At 39.3% G+C, this 25,000-nt stretch overlaps 1 protein-coding gene across 1 annotated transcript in view; it reads right to left on the minus strand.

Moving 5' to 3' along the window:
- The window catches only part of LOC128701640 (irregular chiasm C-roughest protein-like), a 215,778-nt gene extending 192,316 nt beyond the window's left edge, over window positions 1-23,462 (minus strand). The window contains exon 1 of the mRNA XM_070101639.1: window positions 23,296-23,462. The gene's annotated coding sequence lies outside the window, so the exon portion shown is untranslated. The remainder of the gene's footprint in view (window positions 1-23,295) is intronic.
- Between the last annotated feature and the right edge of the window lie 1,538 nt (window positions 23,463-25,000).

Consider the following 25,000-nt stretch of genomic DNA (forward strand, 5'->3'; position numbering starts at 1 on the left):
CATATCACATTTATAATTCTTAAGTACCGTCTGGTACATTAACATTTAATAATACAATATACAAATAAGTGTGTGTATGTGTGTAAGTGCTCTAAGTAGTTCGCTATGTCTCACGACTCGACTAGACTTAAACAAATGACTGACAAAGTCCTCACATAAACTAACTTCTTGACCAACTGGCAGTCAGAACAGTCTGCTTGAACAATTAAAATAATGCTAAGTCCAATAGCAATATAACAAGCAACTGCGACACAGAATCAGGAACAAGGAGATAATATAACGACAGCTAGTAGGGACCATCAGCAGATCCTCCACAAAAGTCACAAAACTCCCATAATACTGAATCTAAGTTCAGCATAAGAAAATCCCCGACTGTGACAGTACACAGATACCAGTACAAGTTAGGTCAGAAGCTACAACTCAGGACCTGAGTTGTTCAGAGTGTCTAAGAGACACACAACCTCAGTACAACGTCGAAAATCACCAAGTCTATACAATGTTCTGTGAACAGAGTCTCCAGAACTAACAACAATAAGAAAGAGACGATCTTCCAACAAGGGCCAATAAGGGAGATTTAAGCACTCGTCAGGAATACGTCCAACCACCCAACGAGTCTAGACCAGACTGAATACTTCAGGCGAGGTGAGAACACCCCTCCCCCTCGATCACGTAATAGCTCCGTGGACAGCTGCTGCTCAGCAACAACGAGAAGCCGGCAGAGTAACGAGCAAAGAGAGATAATTACAGTAGTTAGACAATCAAGACTTGAACTGAGCACATAATATGTTACATCCTACCTAACAAAATTTAACTAAGTCAAATAATAATATAAAGCAATATATTCACGATTTAGCTATTATCGCAAATATAAGCAATATAAAATTACATGAAAAGGTAATACACATTATATATATACATAATATACATTGTAACCCATCCAGGGGTTGCAACACACTGTTGTTGTCTACCTTAGTTCTCACACTGTTGTTGTCTACCTTAGTTCTCACACTGCTGTTGTCTACCTTAGTTCTCACACTGCTGTTGTCTACCTTAGTTCTCACACTGTTGTTGTCTACCTTAGTTCTCACACTGTTGTTCTATACCTTAGTTCTCACACTGTTGTTCTCTACCTTAGTTCTCACACTGTTGTTGTCTACCTTAGTTCTCACACTGTTGTTCTCTACCTTAGTTCTCACACTGTTGTTGTCTACCTTAGTTCTCACACTGTTGGTGTCTACCTTAGTTCTCACACTGTTGTTCTCTACCTTAGTTCTCACACTGTTGTTCTCTACCTTAGTTCTCACACTGTTGTTGTCTATCTTAGTTCTCACACTGTTGTTGTCTACCTTAGTTCTCACACTGTTGTTCTCTACCTTAGTTCTTACACTGTTGTTGTCTACCTTAGTTCTCACACTGTTGTTGTCTACCTTAGTTCTCACACTGTTGTTGTCTACCTTAGTTCTCACACTGTTGTTCTCTACCTTAGTTCTTACACTGTTGTTGTCTACCTTAGTTCTCACACTGTTGTTGTCTACCTTAGTTCTCACACTGTTGTTGTCTACCTTAGTTCTCACACTGTTGTTGTCTACCTTAGTTCTCACACTGTTGTTGTCTACCTTAGTTCTCACACTGCTGTTGTCTACCTTAGTTCTCACACTGTTGTTGTCTACCTTAGTTCTCACACTGTTGTTGTCTACCTTAGTTCTCACACTGTTGTTGTCTACCTTAGTTCTCACACTGTTGTTGTCTACCTTAGTTCTCACACTGTTGTTGTCTACCTTAGTTCTCACATTATTGTTGTCTACCTTAGTTCTCACACTGTTGTTGTCTACCTTAGTTCTCACACTGTTGTTGTCTACCTACCTTAGTTCTCACACTGTTGTTCTCTACCTTAGTTCTTACACTGTTGTTGTCTACCTTAGTTCTCACACTGTTGTTGTCTACCTTAGTTCTCACACTGTTGTTGTCTACCTTAGTTCTCACACTGTTGTTGTCTACCTTAGTTCTCACACTGTTGTTGTCTACCTTAGTTCTCACACTGCTGTTGTCTACCTTAGTTCTCACACTGTTGTTGTCTACCTTAGTTCTCACACTGTTGTTGTCTACCTTAGTTTTTACATTCTTATCGTCTTAGTTCTTACACTGTTGTTGTCTACCTCAGTTCTTACACCGCTGTTGTCTACCTTAGTTCTCATACTGTTGTTGTCTACCTTAGTTCTCACACTGTTGTTGTCTACCTTAGTTTTTACATTCTTATCGTCTTAGTTCTTACACTGTTGTTGTCTACCTCAGTTCTTACACCGCTGTTGTCTACCTTAGTTCTCATACTGTTGTTGTCTACCTTAGTTCTCACACTGTTGTTGTCTACCTCAGTCCTCACGCTGTTCTTCCTCCCTTATCCCTTATTACGTCATCCTTTCCTCCCTCCCTCCCACCACAATACAAGAACAATGTGACGCCCACACATGTTTTAAGTGTGACAAGAAGCCAGGGAGGTGTAGTGCCTCTCACTGATCTTACAGGTGGTGTAGTGCCTCTTACTGACCTTACAGGTGGTGTAGTGCCTCTCACTGATCTTACACGTGGTGTAGTGCCTCTTACTGACCTTACAGGTGGTGTAGTGCCTCTTACTGACCTTACAGGTGGTGTAGTGCCTCTCACTGGCCTTACAGGTGGTGTAGTGCCTCTTACTGACCTTACAGGTGGTGTAGTGCCTCTCACTGATCTTACAGGTGGTGTAGTGCCTCTTACTGACCTTACAGGTGGTGTAGTGCCTCTCACTGACCTTACAGGTGGTGTAGTGCCTCTCACTGACCTTACAGGTGGTGTAGTGCCTCTTACTGACCTTACAGGTGGTGTAGTGCCTCTCACTGGCCTTACAGGTGGTGTAGTGCCTCTTACTGACCTTACAGGTGGTGTAGTGCCTCTCACTTACCTTACAGGTGGTGTAGTGCCTCTTACTGACCTTACAGGTGGTGTAAGCCTCTCACTGGCCTTACAGGTGGTGTAGTGCCTCTCACTGATCTTACAGGTGGTGTAGTGCCTCTTACTGACCTTACAGGTGGTGTAGTGCCTCTCACTGGCCTTACAGGTGGTGTAGTGCCTCTTACTGACCTTACAGGTGGTGTAGTGCCTCTCACTGACCTTACAGGTGGTGTAGTGCCTCTTACTGACCTTACAGGTGGTGTAGTGCCTCTTACTGACCTTACAGGTGGTGTAGTGCCTCTTACTGACCTTACAGGTGGTGTAAGCCTCTCACTGGCCTTACAGGTGGTGTAGTGCCTCTCACTGATCTTACAGGTGGTGTAGTGCCTCTTACTGACCTTACAGGTGGTGTAGTGCCTCTCACTGGCCTTACAGGTGGTGTAGTGCCTCTTACTGACCTTACAGGTGGTGTAGTGCCTCTCACTGACCTTACAGGTGGTGTAGTGCCTCTTACTGACCTTACAGGTGGTGTAGTGCCTCTTACTGACCTTACAGGTGGTGTAGTGCCTCTTACTGACCTTACAGGTGGTGTAGTGCCTCTCACTGACCTTACAGGTGGTGGTGTCCCCGCGGCAGTCTACTGACTCTCTCTCACACACAAAGCTCACTCTCCCTCTAGGCATTACCACTCTCACTCACTCCAGATGGGATGCAAATGTGAAAAGGAAACGCTGTGAACTCACAATGGAAACTTTCTTGCGCTTGTATTTACCAGAATTCCCTCTCTCACTCTCTCTTCTTCACTTGTAGGTATGACTTTAACCTTACCTGAGGAGGACCTTGTCACAACTCGCAAATTTTACCAACCTAACCTAACCTAACCTTCTAGGAAGGGCTGTCGTCATATTCATATATATGTATGTATATATATATTTCTTTCAACGCACCAGCCGTATCCCACCGAGGTGGGGTGGCCCAAAAGGAAAAACGAAAGTTTCTCCTTTCAAATTTAGTAATATATAGAGGAGAAGGGGTTACTAGCCCCTTGCTCCCGGCATTTGAATCGCCTCCTACGACACGCGTGGCTTATATATATATATATATATATATATATATATATATATATATATATATATATATATATATATATATATATATATATATATATATATATATATGTGTGTGTGTGTGTGTGCAAGGAATTCGCGAGAGCATGCGAAATATACACAAACACTGATCTCTGGCTGAAGGAGACTCGAACCTACGAACCTTAGGACAAGGTACGCAGTGCTTTACCAATCTACCCACACTGAACCAATACCTTGGCGTGTAGCATGAGCTACACGTTTGATCCAAGGCAGCCAGCTTACAGGGAGAAGGCTTACAGCTTTTCATCTCATCCCCTGCATGCATCAGCCTTACTATATATATATATATATATATATATATATATATATATATATATATATATATATATATATATATATATATATATATATATATATATATATATATATATATATATATATATATATATATATATATATATATATATATATATGTAAATTTTTACAGAGGTTGCCTGGAGGATTGACTCGGAGATAACGAGGCAGTGTAGGAAGCTGGTCGTCTCCTCCCTCGTCTGCATAATGACTTCTGAAGTTTCGACCTGAAATTTTGTGAGGATGGTATTCAGGAGAAGACACGCCTTTTTAACCTTGAGGCAAGTGTTTTTTCAATTACATATTTTTTTTGTTTGGTAATATTTTTGAAGGTTTCGTGTGTGTGTGTGTGTGTGTGTGTGTGTGTGTGTGTGTGTGTGTGTGTGTGTGTGTGTGTGTGTGTACTCACCTAGTTGAGGTTGCGGGGGTCGAGTCCGAGCTCCTGGCCCCGCCTCTTCACTGATCGCTACTAGGTCACTCTCCCTGAGCCGTGAGCTTTATCGTACCTCTGCTTAAAGCTATGTATGGATCCTGCCTCCACTACATCGCTTCCCAAACTATTCCACTTACTGACTACTCTGTGGCTGAAGAAATACTTCCTAACATCCCTGTGATTCATCTGTGTCTTTAGCTTCCAACTGTGTCCCCTTGTTACTGTGTCCAATCTCTGGAACATCCTGTTTTTGTCCACCTTGTCAATTCCTCTCAGTATTTTGTATGTCGTTATCATGTCCCCCCTATCTCTCCTGTCCTCCAGTGTCGTCAGGTTGATTTTCCTTAACCTCTCCTCGTAGGACATACCTCTTAGCTCTGGGACTAGTCTTGTTGCAAACCTTTGCACTTTCTCTAGTTTCTTTACGTGCTTGGCTAGGTGTGGGTTCCAAACTGGTGCCGCATACTCCAATATGGGCCTAACGTATACGGTGTACAGGGTCCTGAACGATTCCTTATTAAGATGTCGGAATGCTGTTCTGAGGTTTGCTAGGCGCCCATATGCTGCAGCAGTTATTTGGTTGATGTGCGCTTCAGGAGATGTGCCTGGTGTTATACTCACCCCAAGATCTTTTTCCTTGAGTGAGGTTTGTAGTCTCTGACCCCCTAGACTGTACTCCGTTTGCGGCCTTCTTTGCCCTTCCCCAATCTTCATGACTTTGCACTTGGTGGGATTGAACTCCAGGAGCCAATTGCTGGACCAGTTCTGCAGCCTGTCCAGATCCCTTTGTAGTTCTGCCTGGTCTTCGATCGAGTGTATTCTTCTCATCAACTTCACGTCATCTGCAAACAGGGACACCTCAGAGTCTATTCCTTCCGTCATGTCGTTCACAAATACCAGAAACAGCACTGGTCCTAGGACTGACCCCTGCGGGACCCCGCTGGTCACAGGTGCCCACTCTGACACCTCGCCACGTACCATGACTCGCTGCTGTCTTCCTGACAAGTATTCCCTGATCCATTGTAGTGCCTTCCCTGTTATCCCTGCTTGGTCCTCCAGTTTTTGCACCAATCTCTTGTGTGGAACTGTGTCAAACGCCTTCTTGCAGTCCAAGAAAATGCAATCCACCCACCCCTCTCTCTCTTGTCTTACTGCTGTCACCATGTCATAGAACTCCAGTAGGTTTGTGACACAGGATTTCCCGTCCCTGAAACCATGCTGGCTGCTGTTGATGAGATCATTCCTTTCTAGGTGTTCCACCACTCTTCTCCTGATAATCTTCTCCATGATTTTGCATACTATACATGTCAGTGACACTGGTCTGTAGTTTAATGCTTCATGTCTGTCTCCTTTTTTAAAGATTGGGACTACATTTGCTGTCTTCCATGCCTCAGGCAATCTCCCTGTTTCGATAGATGTATTGAATATTGTTGTTAGGGGTACACATAGCGCCTCTGCTCCCTCTCTCAATACCCATGGGGAGATGTTATCTGGCCCCATTGCCTTTGAGGTATCTAGCTCACTCAGAAGCCTCTTCACTTCTTCCTCGGTTGTGTGCACTGTGTCCAGCACTTGGTGGTGTGCCCCACCTCTCCGTCTTTCTGGAGTCCCTTCTGTCTCCTCTGTGAACACTTCTTTGAATCTCTTGTTGAGTTCTTCACATACTTCCCGGTCATTTCCTGTTGTCTCTCCTCCTTCCTTCCTTAGCCTGATTACCTGGTCCTTGACTGTTGTTTTCCTCCTGATGTGGCTGTACAACAGTTTCGGATCAGATTTGGCTTTCGCTGCTATGTCATTTTCATATTGTCTTTGGGCCTCCCTTCTTATCTGTGCATATTCATTTCTGGCTCTACGACTGTTCTCCTTATTCTCCTGGGTCCTTTGCCTTCTATATTTCTTCCATTCCCTAGCACACTTGGTTTTTGCCTCCCTGCACCTTTGGGTAAACCATGGGCTCATCCTGGCTTTTTCATTACTCCTGTTACCCTTGGGTACAAACCTCTCTGTGTGTGTGTGTGTGTGTATGAGTGTGTGTGTTAAATACTTGTTGTCAAAGGAATTCCAAACAACTGTGTTATTCTAGTAGATTCACTGAAACAAGAGGGGATAAAAAAAAAAACACTTGGAAAACCCACTCTCAGATCCAGGGTACTCAAAAGCAGACCAAATCTGGAAATATTGTCCTAGTTAAACCCAATGAACCACAGTGTTTGTGTGTATGTACTCACTATGTGTTGGTACTCTTCCTCCGTATGCATATATATATATATATATATATATATATATATATATATATATATATATATATATATATATATATATATATATATATATATATATTAAAATCTTTGCTATCAAAAAGAGAGTAATCCCGTGTTACTGGTGCGTCTCATCACGAGAAGTTATCAGCATGCATGAAAGTAGAGACGAGTCAACTTGAGCTAAGACAAGACTCTTGAAGACAGTCACGTGACCTAAGACGAGACTGAAGACAGGGAGGGAGGTTGGTTTATCCGGTTTAATAACTATCTATTAGACGGGGGCCATTAAGGTTGTGTTTTACCTCCACACTACCAGCAATCAAGTTACTTTTAATATGTAAAACTGAGATTAAAATATACTCTGTGTATACACTGGGGAAATACACCACTTCATGTATATGCAATGAGATATATACACAGAGGTATATTGACATATACACCTCTGTGTTTTGATATATGTGTTCTGATATATACAACTCCGTGTATTGTTATATATACCTCTACGTATAGAGATGTATAAACCTCTACGTATAAGGATACATACCTTTGAGTATTGATATATACGTAGAAGTGTGTATATACTTCTACGTAGATACATACATATATATATATATATATATATATATATATATATATATATATATATATATATATATATATTATATATATATATATATATATATATATATATATATATATATATATATATATATATATATATATATATATATATACCTCTTCGTGTGCACTGAGATTCACACTTATTAGTGTATATACACTGAGATATACAGTACACTTTTCATTGTTTATACGCACTAAGAGATACAAACATCTCGATTTATATGTTTACTATGTTCCTCCATATCCATCCTGTGGACACCAGCATCAGGTCCACAGGCATCAAAAGGAATAACAAAAGTACATCCGGATATATTTAAAATGTCTTTACTGCAAGCAGATTTAGAATATCTGCTGAAAATATCTGGTATCTTATTTTCATCAATAAAAATTTTATAGTATCAGCTTCGGGTTGAAATGAAGGAACTTTCGGACGTTCAGTGCTGGACCATTGTGTGTCTATCCAAAAATCTATTCTGAGGAGCACTGTATTAACCATTTTATACATGATACGTTTGTAACCAGAATTTTGAAAGATACGCTTCATTTCAGTGCCACATGGATGAGACGTGTATGATGTAATGTGCTTTTATGTGATGTGCTTTTATGTGATGTGCTTGTATGTGATGTGCTGGTGACGTGTGTGATGTGCATGTGGCCACTTGTATGTGAGTGCTTGTGACCATTTGTATGTGATGTGCTTGTGACCACTTATGTGATGTGATGTGTTTCTCCCCACGTAATGAAAATTTAAAAGATTTTTCAACTATTTTGAGTAGTGGTCCCTTCTATCATATCCACAATAGAAAACGATCAGGAGGGAGTCCCCCACCTTTTTTTGGATGCTCATATCCATAAACACGGCCGGCCTTTCACATTCCATGTATATAAGCCCCGAACGTCAGATCATATATTCACACACACACAGAGGCGAGTATACACTGCGAGTGAGGTGTACATTCATAGAGTAGGATGACAAGGGTGTACATGTTACGTTAGTCAGTTTTATTACATTTGAAGTCTATCAACTAACACAAGGATGATTAGGTCTCTTTTTTAACTGTACAACACCAATCAAGGATACTTTAACCCCTGAAACAGGAATGAAAACAAATTGTAAGTGTATATACTGTACAGTGAGAGACACATCTCGATGTATATACAGTGAGAGATGCATACTTCTCAAAGCTTATACACAGAGATAGACAGTGTCAGTATAAATACACTGAGACATACCTCTGGGTGTTTATATCCTCGCTACTGTAGTTAGGTTGGCCACGCCTTAACTAACACCCTCTCACCCTTCCTTCATTACCAGCTAACGACCCCTGGCCAAGGGTCGTTGTACGAGGGAGAGAGGAAAGGGGAGGATGAGGGGAAGGGAAGGAGGGAGAGGGAAGAGAAAAAGGGGAGGAGAGGTAGCGGGAGATAATCCAATAATACTATATATTTTATAAATAATACTATACATAGCACAGAGTGCGGTTAAAGTTTATAAAGCAGTATAATATCGAAATTTAAAAATCAACACTGAAAATCTGAAGGCTATCAGAAGAAGAATTTATAAGTTAACACATGGAAACTAATATACGAAAAGAAATTAGTCTTTTCATAAGATACATCAGCCATGAAAAACTGAAGCAATTCAGTACGAGCACACACTGGTTAATTCAAGGAAAAAAGGACACGTAAAAATAAAGTGGCATGTACTATATCCGACAAGCGCTCACCTTGCTTGCAAGTTGTGTACACCGGTGATGAAAAAAATTAATAACAATGGCTGTAAGTGACCATAATTTTTAAATGGGTGGACCGGTAAGCCAACGGAAGGCCTCGGTCAGACGACCAAAAGCTCCAAAGGCGGGTCATCATCTGACCAAGACCCGCGTCAGGAAACACTTGTCCTGTTTCCTGACGAACCTTGCCTAACCTAACCGGTGTTGAATGACTGAAGGCGTCTATAAGCATTCTCATGTTCTAGCACAGATGCCAAAACCAAGAATGATCCATATAGAATTTACTAGAGCGCACCTACAAATGTCATTACTTGTCCGAACCCTTCCCTTGTTGCAGTAGACCAGCGGTCAAAATTTGAAGACGCTTCGATGAGGTGTTCTCAAGTTATAAATGATAACCATGGAGGAAGAACATAACACTTTGTAAACTTCTTCTAGGTACCCCCTTTAGGGATACCTAATGACAAGATATTGATGAGGTCGTCATACACAGTATTCACTGACGGAAAACTGGTGAGAGTATACACCTGGTGAGTGGAAACAAGTCACCAGGACAAGCCAAGCATTCAATTAAGAAAATAAACAGAAGAGCTCTTTAAAATATTTATCCTCTCCCGCGTTCTCTCTCTCTCTCTCTCTCACGCGCGCGCGCGAGCGCGTAAACGTGAGCTTCACAAGATTTGGAAGACGTTGAAATTCCATAATTTCTGCCTCTGAATATTGCGGTGCTTCTGCACAACACTACAACTGCACCAAATTACTCCCGGGGCAACTCCATCAAGTACCCTTAACAGACACACTCCTGACATAGACGTTACGTAAAATTCCCCGAAAAAAGGATATAAAAGCATTACACAGAACCCAAACAAAATATTTTACAAAAAACACTAGAAAAAAAATGTACTACACAAACAACCCAGGTAAATATATTACATAAACCATCAAGGAAAAAATTACATAAGCAATCCTAACACAAACATTACAAAACCCAAAGAAATATATGAACAATCAGTACAAAAAAATGACGGATCGACACCATGCCTAACCCTTCTAGGGTAGGGTAGGTGCCTGAGCCCGAGCCTTTAGTTCATAAGGCTGTCATTCCCATTAGCCTCCTTGGGGCGGGGATGGCAGACCAGAGAGGCCTAGCTTGTGGCTAGGCCTGGGGACAGTTGGTCCCAAAGATGAGGAGGTACTTGTGCCTCCTCCCATGGGAGACTTAGGTCTCAGACACTCCCTAGAGGGAGCCAAGGCCGGGCCACCACTTGGTAAAGGCCCGGGCCGGGAGAATACCGGCTAATCTTTAATAATAATAATAAAAATGACGAAAAGAAGGTTTGAGCTTGCTACCACCTGCAGCTCACAAGACTGCCATCCCCACGAGCCCCTTTGGGGCGGGGCAGATGGCAGACCAGAGGCCTAGCTTCTCCCTACGAGCCCCGTGAGGGCGGGGACTGTGGCTAGGCCTGGGGACACTTGGTCCCAAAGATGAGGGGGTACTTGTACCTCCTCCCATGGGAGACTTAGGTCTCAAGATACTCCCCAGATAGGGAGCCAAGGCCGGGTCACCACTACTTGGAAAAGACCCGGGCCGGGAGAATACCGGCGAATAAAAAAAAAAAAAAAAAAAATGACGAACAATCCTGACAAAGAACATTTAACAAAAAAAAAATCTTGACAAAAGGCATTACATGCACAATTCTGACAAAGACATTACATATCCAGAATAAGCCTGGTCTAGAAAATTTAAAATAGCTCCTCCGAGCTGTCCTAATGGGATCTGAAACAACCATCATAATTTCTGCTGATTAAACTTTTTCATTTTTTACCCAGCGAGCCCCGAGGGTCCCTTCTACTGGGCTCTACTCTCATATTCTGAATTATCCAGTCTTTCTTTCTTTTGTTTCTCTGTCTCTGCCTGTCTGGCTCTCTTTCTCTCGCTCGTTCCAAAATAAAATACTATACACAGTGTGGGGTATTGGAATATCAAATACCATTAAACTCTGCTGTGTGAGAGAGAAGGGAGGGTAGGATGAGAGTAAGTAGAATGTACGGAGAGAGAGAGAGAGAGAGAGAGAGAGAGAGAGAGAGAGAGAGAGAGAGAGAGACAGAATAGGTCAAAGCAACTCATATCTTTTATTAGTATATCTGTTTACATTATTAGCTACTAATAGCAAGGCCAGAATGACGCTTTCAAACTATTGTTTATACCAGTCACATGTGAATGATGTGATCACGATGCAGTTGTAGCTACATTAGTGTGATGCAGCTGTTACATGTCATCCAAGTCTCCAGGCATAAGCATGTCTATACATCAGTCACCTCAATATACACATCAATTCATGTTTTCCACTGCGACTCTCAACCTCACTAAGCCCTTCAAATCCCTGTATATCAAGTTATTTCTCTAAATCCCCTCGCACCAACTTAACCTTTTATATCCTCGTGCACCAACTTAATCCTCTAAATCCCTGTGCATCAACTTAATACATTAAACCCTCGCGCATCAATTTTTACATCACGGCTTTTTTAACGTTGTAATCCTTAAATTGTAACAAGCACCATGAAGTAAACAACAGTCTGCTGTTGGTAGTTGGAACTTGGCAGTAATCAGATATGATACGAGGAAGGGAAGGGTAGCTCCTGTTCCTTGCCTCAAGAGCCCTTCTCCAGCATCTAGAATCCCTCACTCTCTGAAGAGGGTTTGCTAGTAGAGTAACAATAACAAATGGAAAGTCAAGACTCTCATAGTAACAGCGATCTTCCTCGGTGCAATATCACTTTTCTCTTGGTAATATCATTCTTTCTCATCGTAATATAATTTTCTCATGCTATTAGTCTTTCTAGTGGTAATGTCAATCTTTCTCATTGTAATGCCAATCTTTCTCATTGTAATACAAATCTTTCTCATGGTAATATCAATCTTTCATGGTAACATCAATCTTTTTCATGGTAACATTAATCTTTTTCATGCTAATATCAATCTTTCCAGTGGTAATATCAATCTTTTACATTGTAATATCATTCTTTCTCATGGTTATATAAATCTTTCTTATGGTAATAAATCTTTTTCACCGTAGTATAAATCTTTCTCACTGATAATATAAATCTTTTTCATTGAAATATAAACCTTTTTCATGGTGAAATCAATATTTCATATGGTAATATCAAGTCTTCCTCATGTTAAATTAATGTCACTCCCAGCACAACCTATCGTTTTTCCTAAGTTAGTTTTCTTACGAGAAGGACACCCTTAATATTTTAACGCTTTCTATAAATATATAACTAATATTTTCTTTATTTTAAAGAGAATAGATTGGATTCGGTTGGGTCAGGAAAGGTTGCATACACCCATAACACAAATATTTAATCACAAATAAAAAAATAACGACCATAACACGTCTGGCAACGAGACAGCCTAGTGTAACCATAAACCGTTTATATCTACACAATTATCACTCGTGGTGCGAGAATGTAGTTGCATAGTGAAAGAGTCCAGACCTACACACAAAAACATACCAAACACATACGCCAAAAATAACACAAACACACAATCCCAGGAGCTGTGACTCGACCCCTGCAACCATATATAGGTAATTACTCACACACACAATAACGAAGAGACGTGGGCCAGGAACTGTGACTCGACCCCCTGCAACCACATATTGGTGAGCACACACACACACGAAGAGACGGGGCCAGGAGCTGTGTCTCGACCCCTGCAACCACACAGATGTGTGTACACACACAGGCTCGCGTATTATACAGTCAAGATAAATACAGTTTCTGGAACATTTATCCGAACAAGAATAAATAAACCAATTACTTCACATTCAGCAAACCATAGAGCCATTAAAATTGTTTCCTAAATGGCAAAAGTTGCACAACCATTTGTTAGATATTCGACAATAAAAATATGAAATACTGTTAGTGGTTATTCCTTTCTGATATTTTTCCTGGTCATGCTGGTGACTGGTACAAGAACAATGGACTAGGATAATAAAGTAAAATAAAAACTCACTTGTATACACTAAACCCGTTAGGCTCGTACTAGGTCTAGGAAATGGGAGCAATGGGGAAATTGTTTGATCCAAGGAAGGGGAGGTTAGATCCAATTTCTTGGATCAAGAGCCTCTCACCAGCGTGGACAAGTGTGTATTTCCTAAGAATGTCAGTCACTCAAATTAATACGTACATCCCCAGAATGTGACGTGAACAACTGCGTAATACGTTAATCATTAACATACTTGATGCTATGATAAGCTAGATGTTGCTACATCCATGAACACTCAATTGTCGTTGTTCTCATTATATACACTTAAATTATTATTATTATATTTAAGGAACGCTGAATCTTAGGAATTATACAGCGCCTACCCCTGTCTTCCTTATGAAGGGAAGGTGTGAAGGAGGTTTTTGAAAAATAAAATTAATAGTTCCAGAAGGCCTACCTAAAGAATAGACAACCTTAACACAAGAGATATAATAGAAAATAGACACTTGCGAGTGCGTGGAGTTGCTTTCTTGCTGAACACAGTCAGTCTTGGAGGAAGTTTGTGCTCTAAAGTTTGATTACAAATCCAGACTCTGTCCCGGAGGGCTCTCCCACTCTCTCTCTCTCTGCCTGGTTGTTGTTGTACTCTTATTGTTCCATATGATGTTCATGTTCGTGTTATTTTCTTACTCTGTTGTAGTCGTTCTTGCTTTTGTTGGCTATGTTGGTGATAGTGGGTATGTTGGTGTTGGTGATAGTGGTTATGTTGGTGTTGGTGATAGTGGTTATGTTGGTGATAGTGGTTATGTTGGTGATAGTGGTTTAAATTGGTGATTGTGATGTTTGTGTTGTGGTTGCTAAAGCTGTTTCTGGTACAATCTCCTTTTTTTTTTTTGCCTCCACAGAAAAGCTTTCTTTCCACAGTGCCTCAACACTCCGCCTACTTTTTCCCCTCTCGTCTATTCTGTACTCGGTAATAAAATGTTGAGAAATGAACCGCACGTTGTCACCATAAATTTCGCTAAATGTCTAGAAGGAAATAAATCCAAATTAAAATAGATTGTGAAGACGTGCCAGTATATAATATATATAATATATAAATAATATAATATATAAATAATAATAATCATTGCTTAGTTAATCTTAAGTTAATTTTAAGCCAGCCCGTAATGCTATGCATAGTATAAGTGGCTTTGGCATACTGCTCTTATCTGTATTTTTTTGTACCTCTGTATGTGTGCACAAATTGGAAATAAATAAATAAATAAATAAATAAATGAATAAATAAATATATATACATATATATATATATATATATATATATATATATATATATATATTATATACATATATATATTTAAATAATAAATATATATTTTTTTTTATTATCACACTGGCCGATTCCCACCAAGGCAGGGTGGCCCGAAAAAGAAAAACTTTCACCATCATTCACTCCATCACTGTCTTGCCAGAAGGGTGCTTTACACTACAGTTTTTAAACTGCAACATTAACACCCCTCCTTCAGAGTGCAGGCACTGTACTTCCCATCTCCAGGACTCAAGTCCGGCCTGCCGGTTTCCCTGAATCCCTTCATAAATGTTACTTTGCTCACACTCCAACAGCACGTCAAGTATTAAAAACCATTTGTCTCCATTCACTCCTATCAAACACGCTCACGCATGCCTGCTGGAAGTCCAAGCCCCTCGCACACAAAACCTCCTTTACCCCCTCCCTCCAACCCTTCCTAGGCCGACCCATACCCCGCCTTCCTTCCACTACAGACTGATACACTCTTGAAGTTATTCTGTTTCGCTCCATTCTCTCTACATGTCCGAACCACCTCAACAACCCTTCCTCAGCCCTCTGGACAACAGTTTTGGTAATCCCGCACCTCCTCCTAACTTCCAAACTACGAATTCTCTGCATTATATTCACACCACACATTGCCCTCAGACATGACATCTCCACTGCCTCCAGCCTTCTCCTCGCTGCAACATTCATCACCCATGCTTCACACCCATATAAGAGCGTTGGTAAAACTATACTCTCATACATTCCCCTCTTTGCCTCCAAGGACAAAGTTCTCTGTCTCCACAGACTCCTAAGTGCACCACTCACTCTTTTTCCCTCATCAATTCTATGATTCACCTCATCTTTCATAGACCCATCCGCTGACACGTCCACTCCCAAATATCTGAATACGTTCACCTCCTCCATACTCTCTCCCTCCAATCTGATATTCAATCTTTCATCACCTAATCTTTTTGTTATCCTCATAACTTTACTCTTTCCTGTATTCACCTTTAATTTTCTTCTTTTGCACACCCTACCAAATTCATCCACCAATCTCTGCAGCTTCTCTTCAGAATCTCCCAAGAGCACAGTGTCATCAGCAAAGAGCAGCTGTGACAACTCCCACCCTGTGTGTGATTCTTTATCTTTTAACTCCACGCCTCTTGCCAAGACCCTCGCATTTACTTCTCTTACAACCCCATCTATAAATATATTAAACAACCACGGTGACATCACACATCCTTGTCTAAGGCCTACTTTTACTGGGAAAAAATTTCCCTCTTTTCTACATACTCTAACTTGAGCCTCACTATCCTCGTAAAAACTCTTCACTGCTTTCAGTAACCTACCTCCTACACCATACACTTGCAACATCTGCCACATTGCCCCCCTATCCACCCTGTCATACGCCTTTTCCAAATCCATAAATGCCACAAAGACCTCTTTAGCCTTATCTAAATACTGTTCACTTATATATATATATATGTGTGTGTGTGTGTGTGTGTGTGTGTGTGTGTGTGTGTGTGTGTGTGTGTGTGTGTGTGTGTGTGTGTGTGTGTTTTTGTGTGTGTGTGTGTGTGTGTGTGTGTGTGTGTGTGTGTGTGTGTGTGTGTGTGTGTGTGTGCGTATCGTGCCAAAATAGGTAAAATTGGTCAATTGGCAAGAACTCATTTAAAGTTAAGTCCCTTATATATATATATATATATATATATATATATATATATATATATATATATATATATATATATATATATATATATATATATATATATATATATATAAGAAGAAAATAATTGTCAAAGTGGGAAGTCTGAATGTGCGTGGATGTTGTGCAAATGATAAGAAAGAGATGATTGTTGATGTTATGAATGAGAAGAAACTGGATGTCCTGGCTTTAAGTGAAACAAAGCTGAAGGGGGTGGGAGAGTTTCAATGGAGAGGAATAAATGGGATTAGGTCAGGGGTTTCAAATAGAGTTAGAGCTAAAGAAGGAGTAGCAGTAATGTTGAAGGATAAGCTATGACAGGAAAAGAGGGACTACAAATGTATAAATTCAAGGATTATGTGGAGTAAAATAAAGATTGGATGTGAAAAGTGGGTTATAGTAAGTGTGTATGCACCTGGATAAGAGAGAAGTGTAGAGGAGAGAGAGAGATTCTGGGAAATGTTAAGTGAATGCGTGGGGAGTTTTGAATCAAGTGTGAGAGTAATGGTGGTTGGGGATTTCAATGCTAAAGTGGGTAAAAATGTTATGGAGGGAGTAGTAGGTAAATTTGGGGTGCCAGGGGTAAATGTAAATGGGGAGCCTTTAATTGAGCTATGTGTAGAAAGAAATTTGGTAATAAGTAATACATATTTTATGAAAAAGAGGATAAATAAATATACAAGGTATGATGTAGCACGTAATGAAAGTAGTTTGTTAGATTATGTATTGGTGGATAAAAGGTTGATGGGTAGGCTCCAGGATGTACATGTTTATAGAGGGGCAACTGATATATCGGATCATTATTTAGTTGTAGCTACAGTTAGAGTAAGAGGTAGATGGGAAAAGAGGAAGGTGGCAACAACAAGTAAGAGGGAGGTGAAAGTGTATAAACTAAGGGAGGAGGAAGTTCGGGTGAGATATAAGCGACTATTGGCAGAAAGGTGGGCTAGTGCAAAGATGAGTAGTGAGGGGGGGTGGTTGAAGAGGTTTGGAATAGTTTTAAAAATGCAGCATTAGAATGTGGGGCAGAAGTTTGTGGTTATAGGAGGGTGGGGGCAGGAGGAAAGAGGAGTGACTGGTGGAATGATGAAGTAAAGTGTGTAATAAAAGAGAAAAAGGTAGCTTATGAGAGGTTTTTACAAAGCAGAAGTGTTATAAGAAGAGCAGGGTATATGGAGAGTAAAAGAAAGGTGAAGAGAGTGGTGAGAGAGTGCAAAAGGAGAGCAGATGATAGAGTGGGAGAGGCACTGTCAAGAAATTTTAATGAAAATAAGAAAAAATTTTGGAGTGAGTTAAACAAGTTAAGAAAGCCTAGGGAAAGTATGGATTTGTCAGTTAAAAACAGAGTAGGGGAATTAGTAGATGGGGAAAGGGAGGTATTAGGTAGATGGCGAGAATATTTAGGGGAACTTTTAAATGTTGAGGAAGAAAGGGAGGCGGTAATTTCATGCACTGGCCAGGGAGGTATACCATCTTTTAGGAGTGAAGAAGAGCAGAATGTAAGTGTGGTGGAGGTACGTGAGGCATTACGTAGAATGAAAGGGGGTAAAGCAGCTGGAACTGATGGGATCATGACAGAAATGTTAAAAGCAGGGGGGGATATAGTGTTGGAGTGGTTGGTACTTTTGTTTAATAAATGTATGCAAGAGGGGAAGGTACCTAGGGATTGGCAGAGAGCATGTATAGTCCCTTTATATAAAGGGAAAGGGGACAAAAGAGATTGTAAAAATTATAGAGGAATAAGTTTACTGAGTATACCAGGAAAAGTGTACGGTAGGGTTATAATTGAAAGAATTAGAGGTAAGACAGAATGTAGGATTGCGGATGAGCAGGGAGGCTTCAGAGTGGGTAGGGGATGTGTAGATCAAGTGTTTACATTGAAGCATATATGTGAACAGTATTTAGATAAAGGTAGGGAAGTTTTTATTGCATTTATGGATTTAGAAAAGGCATATGATAGAGTGGATAGAGGAGCAATGTAGCAGATGTTGCAAGTATATGGAATAGGTAGTAAGTTACTAAATGCTGTTAAGAGTTTTTATGAGGATAGTGAGGCTCAGGTTAGGGTGTGTAGAAGAGAGGGAGAATACTTCCCGGTAAAAGTAGGTCTTAGACAGGGATGTGTAATGTCACCATGGTTGTTTAATATATTTATAGATGGGGTTGTAAGAGAAGTAAATGCTAGGGTGTTCGGGAGAGGGGTGGGGTTAAATTATGGGGAATCAAATTCAAAATGGGAACTGACACAGTTACTTTTTGCTGATGATACTGTGCTTATGGGAGATTCTAAAGAAAAATTGCAAAGGTTAGTGGATGAGTTTGAGAATGTGTGTAAAGGTAGAAAGTTGAAAGTGAACATAGAAAAGAGTAAGGTGATGAGGGCATCAAATGATTTAGATAAAGAAAAATTGGATATCAAATTGGGGAGGAGGAGTATGGAACAAGTGAATGTTTTCAGATACTTGGGAGTTGACGTGTCGGCGGATGGATTTATGAAGGATGAGGTTAATCATAGAATTGATGAGGGAAAAAAGGTGAGTGGTGCGTTGAGGTATATGTGGAGTCAAAAAACGTTATCTATGGAGGCAAAGAAGGGAATGTATGAAAGTATAGTAGTACAACACTCTTATATGGATGTGAAGCTTGGGTGGTAAATGCAGCAGCGAGGAGATGGTTGGAGGCAGTGGAGATGTCCTGTCTAAGGGCAATGTGTGGTGTAAATATTATGCAGAAAATTCGGAGTGTGGAAATTAGGAGAAGGTGTGGAGTTAATAAAAGCATTAGTCAGAGGGCAGAAGAGGGGTTGTTGAGGTGGTTTGGTCATTTAGAGAGAATGGATCAAAGTAGAATGACATGGAAAGCATATAAATCTATAGGGGAAGGAAGGAGGGGTAGGGGTCGTCCTCGAAAGGGTTGGAAAGAGGGGGTAAAGGAGGTTTTGTGGGCTAGGGGCTTGGACTTCCAGCAAGCGTGCATGAGCGTGTTAGATAGGAGTGAATGGAGGCGAATGATACTTGGGACCTGACGATCTGTTGGAGTGTGAGCAGGATAATATTTAGTGAAGGGATTCAGGGAAACCGGTTATTTTCATATAGTCGGACTTGATTCCTGGAAATGGGAAGTACAATGCCTGCACTTTAAAGGAGGGGTTTTGGGATATTGGCAGTTTGGAGGGATATGTTGTGTATCTTTATATGTGTATGCTTCTAAACTGTTGTATTCTGAGCACCTCTGCAAAAACAGTGATAATGTGTGAGAGAGGTGAAAGTGTTGAATGAATGATTTAAGTATTTTCTTTTTGGGGATTTTCTTTCTTTTTTGGGTCACCCTGCCTCGGTGGGAGACGGCCGACTTGTTGAAAAAAAAAAAAAAAAAAAAAAAAAAATATATATATATATATATATATATATATATATATATATATATATATATATATATATATATATATATATATATATATATATATATATATATATATATATATATATATATATATATATATATATATATATATATATATATATATATATATATATATATATATTAAAATTTAGTACTTTCTAAAATTTTCTCTCATACGTTTCATGATATATTTTTTCATTTATGTTAATGTAAAAATTAATAATTTTGTACCAAAAGAACTTGAGAAAACTTACCTAACCTTATAACAAGCGCAATTTAATTTAGCCTTATCCAACTAAATATATTTTAATAAGTTTACAATTTAATAATAAACAAACAAAATGAAATATATATTTTTAGTTAGGTTCCGACTGATTTTTGTGAAATTATTGCATACACAAATTTTTTCTTGCCTTATTCGGCAAGAGCGTTGCTATTTAAGCCAAAATCGGAAGTTTTACCTATATAAATAAATAAAAACTTTTATTGGAAGCTCTAAACCCTTAGGGGGTCATTGAACATCTGGGCAATAGGAGGCATCATGAATTTGACGACTCACTCGCCATGGGTTCAAATCTCACCCGTTCCATGGTATTATTTTCAATGGGAGGCAATCGTGTTTCATTACCATTACATCATTCACTATAACAGTTATTACTTACCTGAGAAGTGTGCCATGACTTGTTGGTGATAATCCCTGAGTGATGACCAGTTATAACACAAGCTTTTCTCTCACAACTTACAAAATAAATGACAAATAATATTCAGCAACCACACGACCATGTTGTCCTCACGTCTCTCTCTTACACCATAGTTATAGCTGTATAGTCCTTGTGGCTTAGCGCTTCTTTTTGATTATAATAATAATAACCATAGTTATAATACTTTGTTTTAAACTTTAAAGGTCAGTCAACTGTCCGAGGGTCATTAAGGACACAATTCACCCCCACACAATAACATAAACTATACGTTAATCACTAAAATATGGATACAAGACTGGTGTTAGTACATACACTGAGAGACACCATTAACAATCCTCACGACATATTGTCGTCTCGTGTAATCGACTTGTAACTATCTTTTCTTTATGTTTTATTTAACTATAATTGTAGTTAATAATATTGTAATGACTTTTTATTACATTTACTTGTATTTCTGTTATCATTCAATGTGTTGGTGAGGTGATGCTTTACATTATTGAATGAAACACCAGAACATAACTAGTTTTTATTGTCATTACCTCGTGGCTTCCATCACTATATATATTTAATTTGTCCGACGCCGCTTTCACAACTTACTATCACCCATTAGTTCATTTTTTTAACTTAACATAGGTTTTTAATGAATTAATGACGTAGTCACTAAGGCAGGCGAAATTACTGACAAACCCTTAGGTGTCTTCAGAAGGGAACTAAACATATTCCTCAAAACAGTTCCGGGTAGTGGCGCATACGATGGACTGCGGGGTGTGGGCACTAACAGCCTAATTGGCCAAACTAACAACCAGGAAGTCGGTCTGGGATCCAGCCGCCGAGACGGTGACCTCCAAATCACACAATTTGAAATTAATTTAACAACGCATTTTCTCAGGCTCAAGCGCATCGCACCGCAATACATATATTCAATATTTAAACCATGAACACATTTATTATTTGAACCATGAGGACATATTTAAAAAAACAGAGAATTTTTCTCTAAGTTAATAATAATAATAATAATAATAATAATAATAATAATAATAATAATAATAATAATAATAATAATAATAATAATAGAATCAGGATGTCACAAGAACTACCAGAGGATCAGGATCCACATGAAACAACTGAAAATTAAGTGCCCCTCTAAACAAAAGAATCCGGTTACACATGAAATTAAAGAGGATCAGATTCTACATGAAACAAACGAGGATCACATTCTCCACTAAACAAAAAGAGGATCACGTTACATACGAAACAAAAGAGGATCAAACTCCACACGAAAGAAAATAGGATCAACTTTAACCCGAAGCAAATGAGGATCAGATTCAACACTAACTAACAGAGGAACATCATCTTTCACGCAAAACAAACTAAGGATCAAAACCCCGACACAACAAATAGAGGCTCAGATTACACGTGAAACAAAAGACGATCAGATTCTGCATAAAATAAACGAAGCATGTATCAGACACGAAACAAAAGAATCGAGTTTCCCGTAAAACAATATTTCAGATACCACACGAGGCACCAGACGACTAGGTTCTCACTAGCGCCGTCTACGTCCCTTCGTCAGAAACAAAATTTGCAGCTGGCCAGACACGAGAGTAGTGTTGATGCTGAAAGGTTCACACCATCATAGATAAGATTTCGTTCGGATTTTTAACCTCGGAGGGTTAGCCACCCAGGATAACCCAAGAAAGTCAGTGCGTCATCGAGGACTGTCTAACTTATTTCCATTTTGGTCCTCAATCTTGTCCCCCAGGGTGCGACCCACACCAGTCGACTAACACCCAGGTACCTATTTGCTGCTAGGTGAACAGGACAACAGGTGTAAGTAAACGTGTCGAAATGTTTCCACCCGCCGGGAATCGAACCCGGACCCTCCGTGTGTAAAGCGGGAGCTTTAGCCACCAGGCCAAGTTTTTCGTGAGCCATCGAGGTGATGCACAGGACCCCAATGGAAATACAAGGACCCCACTGGGCATACAAGGAGCCTATTATCGTTTTTGAAGCCTAACAGTGGAGCAGGAACGTGTTTCAAATGCTGCCTTGGTATTTATAATTGCAACATTCATACTAAAGACTAATTTCAGTTTCGAAGCATGGATTATTGTATAAAATCGTTCTTAGGGAAAAAATGATGGATATCAAAAATCCAATGGGAAATACAGTACAAGTGTTCTCATAGATCAAGTCGAATGCCCTGATAGATCAAGTCGAGTATTCTGATAGATCAAGTCTAGTGTTCTGATAGAGGCATAGTGATGCTCCCCTAACTAAGTTATATAATCTCATTTATTGAATTTTTTACTTCTTTGTGGTAAGAGTGAATAAGTTTGAGAAATGTTTTCATTCCATATGCCATTGCAAATTTTAACATCCGAGTTAAATTAATAAAGGAAAAAAAAATACTGCCTACACAAAATGGTGTTGGAATGCGATTGAATAACATACAATCCCTTCACTCTCCTTGCATCTCACAATACGATGCTCCTTCCTGAATCCCACAACAAGAATAATGACATCTTTCTAACCCTATATTACTCTTCCTACCCATCAGAAGACTCGTTCATACCACCGCGGGCAATTGGTATATATTGTCACCTTACAGAGTGAGGCTGAATGCTCGCTAATTGAGAATTGAGGCAAGAATAGCGGGCAATTGAGCTCAGCGACGCGGGTTCATATGCTGATAAGAACATAATTGAGTCTGGGGAGGCGACAAAAGACTGAGAGCACTGCTGGATGCTGTGGCTGTGGGACGCCCTGCATAGTGATGCTCACCTTAACTCAGACTTCAGGAGAGGTGCCGTCGTGATGCTCAGCAAGCTCTTGATCCAAGGAATTACAACTACCCCTCCCTGTACCCGTATTAAACCTCGTTACGTCCTACTCCCCAGGAGCTGTATAACCCCTACGGGTTAGGGTTTCCTCCATGAATATACTGATTAGATTGAGTGAACTGATCACTTGGAGTGGTCAGTCTTATCACTCCCAAGATTATCACATGTACTTGCTCTGTCACACTTGACTTATGGTAAGTTAATGTCGACGAGTGATAAGTACTTGTAAGGTAGTTTACTTACTACATTATAAAAAAATATTATTATTACTATTATTATTATTATTGCCATTTTATTATTATCAAGGCTACTATTATTATTATCAAGGCTAATATTATTATTAAGGCTATTATTATTAGATCAAGGCAAGTATTATTATCAAGGCTACTGTTATTATCAGGGCTATTTTTATCATTATTATACTGGAAAACAAGTGCTAAACCTGTATGGGTCATAAAACAATGCATGGTAGAAAGAATGAGCACATGCTCGCAGGCCTCTCACCAGGGAAGTAGTGCAGAATTAAGGATACGTTACGCCATCCCGTGGCCTTATCAGTACAACAGTACTGGGTTAATACAGCCACGGGTTGGCGAAACATCTTCATAAAGGTCTCAGTTACTGCAGGTGTTTCTTACAAGTTGAAGGGCTCTTGATCTAAGTAATCGGAATTATTTTCCAATTCCTTGAGTAATACATAAGTGATTCACATACTACTGCTATTACTACTACTACTATTACTACTATTACTACTACTACTTGTACTAATACTACTTTTACTACTACTACTACTATTACTACTGCTACTACTACTTGTACTAATACTACTTTTGCTACTACTACTACTTCTACTACTTTTACTACTAACTACTACTACTACTGCTACTACTTTTACTACTAACTACTACTACTACTAACTACTACTACTGCTGCTACTACTTTTACTACTACTACTACTACTACTATTACTACTACTACTTCTACTACTACTACTTTTACTACTACTACTACTTTTACTACTACTACTACTACTACTACTACTACTACTTTTACTACTACTACTACTTTTACTACTACTACTACTACTACTACTACTACTACTACTACTACTACTACTACTTTTACTACTACTACTTTTACTACTACTACTACTTTTACTACTACTACTACTTTTACTACTACTACTACTACTACTTTTACTACTATGCTACTTTTACTACTACTACTACTTTTACTACTACTACTACTACTTTTACTACTACTACTACTTTTACTACTACTATTACTTTTACTACTACTACTACTTTTACTACTACTACTACTACTTTTACTACTATGCTACTTTTACTACTACTAATTTTACTACTACTACTTTTACTACTACTACTTTTACTACTACTACTTTTACTACTACTACTGCTACTTTTACTACTACTACTACTTTTACTACTACTACTACTTTTACTACTACTACTTTTACTACTACTACTACTACTTTTACTACTACTACTACTTTTACTACTACTACTACTTTTACTACTACTACTACTTTTACTACTACTGCTACTTTTACTACTACTACTTTTACTACTACTACTACTTTTACTACTACTACTACTTTTACTACTACTACTACTACTACTTTT

The sequence above is a fragment of the Cherax quadricarinatus genome, chromosome 78 (genome assembly GCF_038502225.1).
Source record: "Cherax quadricarinatus isolate ZL_2023a chromosome 78, ASM3850222v1, whole genome shotgun sequence".
Classification (NCBI taxonomy): Eukaryota; Metazoa; Arthropoda; class Malacostraca; order Decapoda; family Parastacidae; genus Cherax; species Cherax quadricarinatus.